This window comes from Trachurus japonicus, chromosome 13, assembly GCF_045865225.1.
Source record: "Trachurus japonicus isolate A0001 chromosome 13, Traja_1.0".
NCBI lineage: Eukaryota > Metazoa > Chordata > Actinopteri > Carangiformes > Carangidae > Trachurus > Trachurus japonicus.
The window spans coordinates 4,714,576-4,722,594 of NC_140919.1; positions in this window are offsets into that span (position 1 = coordinate 4,714,576).

The following is an 8,019-nucleotide window of genomic DNA, read 5'->3' on the forward strand; positions in this document are numbered from 1 at the left end:
GAGCTCATCCTGACTGTTTTTTTTGTAAACATAAATAATCCACAAATCTCAAAGTTCTAAACATATTTCAAGGTGCTAATTTACCATGGTTGTAAGCAGCTAACTCACTGGATAGCCACGTCATTCAGACAGGTCGGACGACTTCTCTTTCAATGATCAAAAACCTCTTCTGATGTAGCCTTACGGTTCAGCGGTAGAGAGCTCCACAGGGGCAGTTCATGTGTTTAGTATCAGACAAGTCTTAAAGTGGAGCACCGTTTAAATAGAAATGAACAGTGGTCTTATACATCTTCTGTGTGGAGATCTCCTCTGATGTGAGGACATCACTGATCTATGTTCCTGTCTCTGTCCTCAGTGTCCTGGCATGGAGACACTGTGGAGGTCTCCAGTGGGTGGTCGGTCCTGCTGCCCTGTGAGGACTCTCCTTTACCCCTAGACCCCACAGTGACGTGGAGCCGCCATGACCTCCATCCTTCAACCGTCCACCAGAGAGACCAGCTGGGTGACGACCTCAGAGACCAGAACTGGGTTTACAGCAGCAGAACGTCCATGAAGACTGACGCTCTGACCACTGGATACCTCAGTCTCACTCTGACGGACCTCCACGTCTATGACAGCGGAAACTACGCCTGCATCATCTCAGCGTTTGGACATAAACAAACACTGAGAAACATACAGCTGAAGGTCAAAGGTCAGCAACACATACCAACACCTACAGTACACACAGGATACAGGTCAGAGGTCAAAAGTCAGAGCTGTAGATACAGGTCTGAGGTCAGATCTGGTTGGACTTTGGACCAGGGTCACAGAGGTCATGTAAAGGTTACGTTGTTGTTTCTGAAAGGGTTTTTATACGCACATCAGGCTGTCTTGAGGTGCAGTGCAATAAAAAATGTCATAGAAAAAAAGAGGGCATGCCCACACACTCTAATATCACAGTTTAATTGCACACAAACGTTTTCGACCGTGTGGTCTTCTTCAGAACAATGGAACACCCACATCGATAGAGAAACGTAAAAGGGGACAAGCCTGAAGGTGAGGGGCACATCCTTCAGCTAGAAGCTGTCTCACTGTGTGTTTGAACAGTGGAGAAGTTTAACCATTTTTAAATGTAGAAAATGTTTTTAAATATAGACAATAACTTAGTGTTGCCACCCGTCCCGTTTTTCCCAGAATTGTTCTCTTTTTTCATCAGCTGTTCCGTTTTTGGGGGAAAATATAAAAAACGTAATTTGGTTTATAGCATATCACCATGAAATTCCTCCAAAGCAGAGAGATCATAGTATCGCCTATAGAGGCTTCTTATCAACTTGTCCAATCAGACTGCGTAAGGTATAGCAACTGAGGAGTGATGAGGCTGAGGTGAGATCAGCTGTTACAGTCCAAAGAGCCAGAGGGCTGTTATTATCTAGCACAGGGGTGTCAAACATGCGGTCCGTGGGCCAAAACTGGCCCGGCAGAGGGTCCAATCCGGCCCTCAGGATGAATTTGCCAAGTGTGAAAATTTGAAATTGCACATATTTTTATCAATAGGCTACATGTCAGGTTGTTCATAGCATGTTTTGTAAAAGGATAGTTCATTAACTATAGAAATATCTTTATAATGTACTTAAACAAAAGGAAAAATTAAAGGTTCTTTTTATTTACAGGTTATCATGCTATTATTTTACTGATCCGGCCCACTTGAGATCAGATTCTGCTGTCTGTAGCCCCTGAACTAAAATGAGTTTGACACCCCTGATCTAGCACCTTGGTTGTCTTCTATTGTCAAGTCTTTCAATTCATTTACAAAAGCACAACAAAAGCAACGTAATGACAGTGGCTGCTCCTTAGCTCCTCAGTGGTAGGCCAATATGTGCAGATGGTCTCTCAATGGACTGGTCTGAATGTAGGTACAGTGTTTTTATTATTAGATTATTTCAAAATATTTTGTGCAGATGCATTTTAATTTGATGTACACATAAATCACTGTTAATAATTATTGTGAGGAATCAGTAACATGCCTGTGACAGCCTCTGCACATACAGGATATACGTAGACCTATGAAAAATAACTATAGCCTATTTAATATGGATGTTGCAACTTAATTTTTTAGGTTCAAACAAGTAGCCCTTTGTGAAGATTTTCAAACAGGTTGCAAAATAGAAGTTTTTCAATTGTGTTGATACAACATTTGAAAGGTGGTAAGGTGGCAACCCTAAACATCATACACTATTATTCGACAACCAAAAATGGGCTAAGATAAACACACAATCACATACATATACGTGTATAGTCAGTGGGAACCCATTTGTAATCAAAAAACGTCATGAGGAAGAAGAATAAAAGCCGTGTATATAGTCCAAAATAGACACAAATGCATAAACAACATCCAACATCACATACTAACATATTTTAAAAATCATTGAAAGTTACAGAACAAACATTAAAATAAAGTTGTTTCTGTTCGTCTCATCCACAGAAGAGTACTTTCTGACAGATGAAACCATCCTTCTCTATGTTCTCATGACTCTAAAGACTCTTGTTTTTGGTGTCACCTGGTGGCTTGGAAGAGGTAGGATGTTTGTGTGTGTGTGTGTGTGTGTGTGTGTGTGTGTGTGTGTGTGTGTGTGTGTGTGTGTGTGTGTGTGTGTGTGTGTGTGTGTGTGTGTGTGTGTGTGTGTGTGTGTGTGTGTGTGTGTGTGTGCACAACACTACAGAGCTTTTATTGTGAATATCTTTCATTAATTGTGTTATTTGTTTATTTTATTTCCTGTTTATTTTATTTCCTGTTTCCTGTAGAGTTAAATGGTGTCAAACAGGTTGTCTCCTGTTTACTGTGAGGACTTCCTGTCCAACTGTCTCTGCTGTGACGTCCTCACTCTGTCCTCTCTGTCCATCTGTTCCTCTGATCAAACCAGCCACTGATCCTGATCAATAGTGTTCAACAGTAATCAATATGGGGGTGCTTGGTGGTCGAGTGGTTAAGAGCATGTCTCATATTGGCAATTCACCTTCCTGTGAATTAAAGGCAAAAATACTTAAAAATATCTTTAAAGGGGCGGTGTTTATCTAACTTGGTAGAGCTGCTGCCCCATGTTGAGGCTACAGTCTTTACTGCAGGCGGCCTTGGTTCAATAAGTTGTAAAACTCTGTATGAGAGTGAATTTATTTACAATTATTTTGCCAGTTGTGGGCCCTGCTGCTCTCTTGGAAATCAAAAGATTCATACAATGTGGAAGTGACTTTGTGAGTCCTTTGTCTGCATGAAGAGATTAAAGGGATACGCCAACATTTTTTTTCGTGTCTTGCCTCACTCCCAAGTCCATAACAAGCAGATAGACATCATCTCGACTGTGCGTGCATAAACAAAGGAGATAGAGCCGTATCGCCCGTAATTAGCTTAGCTCAAACGCTGGAAGTGTATAATAATAATAATAATAATACATTTAATTTAGAGGCACCTTTCTTGACACCCAAGGTCACCTTACAGAGCATAAAATCTTAAAGTGAAATTCCGGCGTAAGTGTAAACCATGGTCAAACACACCGTAACACCGAGTTAGACCCCCCCTCGAGAGATCAATTTGCCCGACCGCTACATTCACGAGATCCACCAACTTCAGCAAATACCGCAATATCGCCACACACGGCGCTCTCCGGATCCACTGTCTGACCGCAACCAAAACGCCACCATTTGCCCAAAATAATGCTCAGAACTGCACCAAATGTCATCAATAGTACACACAGGGTCCCAGCACGTAGTACGAGTTGTCAAACATCTGCTAGCTTTGCCTGTTTTCTTTAGCAAGGAGATGCAACTCAACTCACCTACTTCTCCTCCGGGAGCGGCTCGTTGGTGAGGAAGCCCTGACGAGTCGATCACCGAGTGCACCGGAGTTCCGCAGCTCAATCAACAATTACCTCATGGAAATACAATCAGAGTTTGTTTTTTTTTTATCTTGCATATCACTTTATAACTATTATTATCGAGTGCTGGCCACGATATAGGCGCAAATGAGCATTTTTAAGAGCTGCGGAACTCCGGTGCACTCGGTGATCGACTCGTCAGGGCTTCCTCACCAACGAGCGGCTCCCGGAGGAGAAGTAGGTGAGTTGAGTTGCATCTCCTTGCTAAAGAAAACAGGCAAAGCTAGCAGATGTTTGACAACTCGTACTACGTGCTGGGACCCTGTGTGTACTATTGATGACATTTGGTGCAGTTCTGAGCATTATTTTGGGCAAATGGTGGCGTTTTGGTTGCGGTCAGACAGTGGATCCGGAGAGCGCCGTGTGTGGCGATATTGCGGTATTTGCTGAAGTTGGTGGATCTCGTGAATGTAGCGGTCGGGCAAATTGATCTCTCGAGGGGGGGTCTAACTCGGTGTTACGGTGTGTTTGACCATGGTTTACACTTACGCCGGAATTTCACTTTAACAACATTAAAAACAAGACACAGAACAAAACAAACAAACAAGACAGTGACCAGTTATAAGTTGTGTGCGAGTTTGAACAGGTGAGTTTTGAGTTGTGACTTGAAGGTTGTGATGGAGTCTGACTGTCTTATGTGTGGGGGGAGGGAGTTCCAAAGCCTGGGTGCCGAACAGCTGAATGATCGGGCACCCATGGTACTGAGGCGTGATGTGGGGATAGATAGTAGTCCAGCAGAGGTGGAGCGGAGGGAGCGGGAGGGAGTGTATTCTTGGAGGAGGTCGCGGAGGTACGTGGGGGCTAGGTTGTGGAGAGCTTTGTAGGTGAGGAGTAGGGTTTTATAGTGGATGCGGTATTGTACTGGGAGGCAGTGTAGTTGGATGAGAACAGGGGTGATGTGGTCAGATGATTTGGTGCGGGTGATGATCCGGATGGCCGAGTTCTGGATGATCTGCAGTCTGTTGATGAGTTTGGTGGGGAGTCCGGTGAGGAGGGCGTTGCAGTAGTCGATGCGTGATGTGACAAATGAGTGAACCAGGATTTCAGTGCTGGATTGGGTCAGTGATGGGCGGAGTCTGGAGATGTTGCGGAGGTGGAAGAATGCGGTCCGGGTGATGTTTTGAATATGGGGTGTGAATGAGAGGGTGTTGTCCAGGATGACGCCGAGGCTCGTGACTTGGTGGGAGAAGGGTACAGGGAATCCATCGATGATTATGGGTGGAGCTGGGGTTGTGATTTGGTGAGGGTGGATTTGGAGCCGATGAGCAAATATAGGTAGTGTTCGCCTGCCTCCACCTAAAGTCGCTAATTAGCTTAGCTCAAACACTGGAAGTGTATAGGTAGTGTTAGCCTGCCTCCACCTAAAGTAGCTAATTAGCTTAGCTCAAACACTGGAAGTGTATAGGTAGTGTTAGCCTAGCTTAGCTCAAACACTGGAAGTGTATGGGTAGTGTTAGCCTGCCTCCTACCTGAGCTGAAATCAGCAGTCAGCAGCTGATTTCATTTTAGCTCTAAACTCTGTAAATATTTCACTTTATCAACATTTCAAACATGTTTAGGCGAGAAAGTAGCCGTTTAGATCAGCAGTGTGTCGTTAATTTGTCTAAATACCAGCTGTTTACTATTTTGTTCGGACGAATTCAGTGCTACTCAAGCTAGCCGTTGTGACCAACGCACTTCCAGTTACTTTCACAAAATAAAACACCCGTTGCCCTTTACATACAGAAAACCATGAGGATAGAATTAGTGCTTTTACTTTGAAACAGGAAGCTAACCTACCCTCGATGTAGCTAGCTTGAACCAAAATAAAGCGTCTTTGCTTTCCGTTTAGAGTTGCTGAAGAGTTTCTCTGATGACTTTAGGTGGAGGCAGGCTAACACTACCCATACACTTCCAGTGTTTGAGCTAAGCTAATTAGCGACTTTAGGTGGAGGCAGGCTAACACTACCCATACACTTCCAGTGTTTGAGCTAAGCTAATTAGCGACTTTAGGTGGAGGCAGGCTAACACTACCCATACACTTCCAGTGTTTGAGCTAAGCTAATTAGCTACTTTAGGTGGAGGCAGGCTAACACTACCCATACACTTCCAGTGTTTGAGCTAAGCTAATTAGTGACTTTAGGTGGAGGCAGGCTAACACTACCCATACACTTCCAGTGTTTGAGCTAAGCTAATTACGGGCGATACGGCTCTATCTCCATGGTTACTGCACGCACAGTCCAAAGGATGGTGTCTATCTGCTGGTCATGGACTCAGGAGTGAGGCAAGACACGAAAAAAAAAGAAATGTTGACATATCCCTTTAACAAAACATTTTGTGCTCATTATTGGAAGGTATATTATTTTATTTTTTTTACGTTATTAAACTTTATTATAAAGTTTCAGTGAATCTCTTGTTTCTTCAAGCTTCAGGATGTCCCTCACACTGGCAGCATCTGCAAACACTACATATCGTGATAAGAATCAAGATCGAAAAATATATCGTGATAACATTTTTTTCCATATCGCCCATCATCTTCAGTGGACAGTTTTCATCCACATGTCAACGTGACAGAGAAAAGATAGAGGAGACAAAACAAAACTCTGATCATGTCCAACACCTTCAATATCTGGTTTGGTTCTGTCCTTCAGGTTCCTCTACAGCTCGGTGATCCTTCAGTAAAGAGATTAAAACCTGCTGCTGCTGTCTGTAACAACATCTCTGTCCCGTCTGTCCGTCCTGGGTGAGGGATCCCTCCTCTGTTGCTCACCCTGAGGTTTCTCCGATTTTCCCCTGTTTCCATGGAGTTTTTCCTCAGTGGATGTGAGGGTCTAAGGACAGAGGATGTTGTTACGATGCCATGTAAAGCCCTTTGAGACAAACTGTAAAAACGGGCTATACAAATAAAATTGCCTTGCCTTGCCTTGCCTTGCCATCATCATGTGATTGATACAGAGGTCGGACAGAGATGAATGAAGACCTGCTGAGGACTGGAGACCTCAGTCTGACCCTGAAACAGCCCACAGGGACCGACACAGGAAGATACACCTGCAGAGTCTACAACAAGGACGGAGTCTTACTGAGACGGACAGCAATGTTTCTCTGGGTCAAAGGTCAGAGTTGTTTGTTTGTCTCTGCTTCATTGTTTGTCTCTGGTTGTTTGTCTCTGTCTCACTGTCTTCTGTTTCGTCTACAGGGAGAACTCTGGTCAGAGCTGAAACAGTGGAGATGAGGAACAGAAGCAGCTCCACTGATCCAACTCCTCCGCTGGCTGATCAATCAGTCTGATTGGTCTGTTGATCGATTTGTGATTATTGAAAGAATCTGACTTTGAACCAGAAAGAAGATGGAGGTGAAGGAGCTGATGGACAATAGATGAAGACAAGAGGACGCTACTGAAGCTACAGATGCACAGTCTGCAGACTCAGTATTGATAAGTATTGATCAGAATTGATAGGTGTGAAACCTTTGTTAACCATTTTATGCCATTAACACCTTAAACTGTGATTTTTTACGTGTGTATCTGTATCATTTCATGATGTGATGATCATATACAGTTGTGTTCAAAATAATAGCAGTGCGACATCACTTGCAAGATAAATCACTGATTTTGTTAGAATTTCAACTTTTTCTAGAAGGTTTAGTAAAGGTATAGAAAACCAACAGACCCAACAGGCATGACGTGCATGCTGCTGATTCTGTGAAACTGAATCATTTACTGAAAGGGACGTGTTCAAAAAAATAACAGTGCCAGGTTCAATTATTGAGGTCGTTGATTATGTGAAAAACAATAGGTGTTAAACAGGTGGCCCTTATTCAAGGATCAAGGCAACTGATGCTGCATATGCTGGCTGTGCATTTGTCCTTGAAAAACAGAGTAAAATGGGTTGTTCAAGACACTGTTAAGAAGAAGAGCATTCTTTGATTAAGAAATTAATAAAAGAGGGGAAAACCTATAAAGAAGTGCAGAAAATGATAGGCTGTTCAGCTAAAATGATATCAAACGCTTTAAAATGGCAGCCAAAACCAGAAAGGTGAGGAAGAAAAAGAAAAACGACTGTTCGAATAACCAAAATGGCAAAGGCTCAGCCTATTTTTTTTGAACATTATATTTCTTGACTTTCTGTAAAAT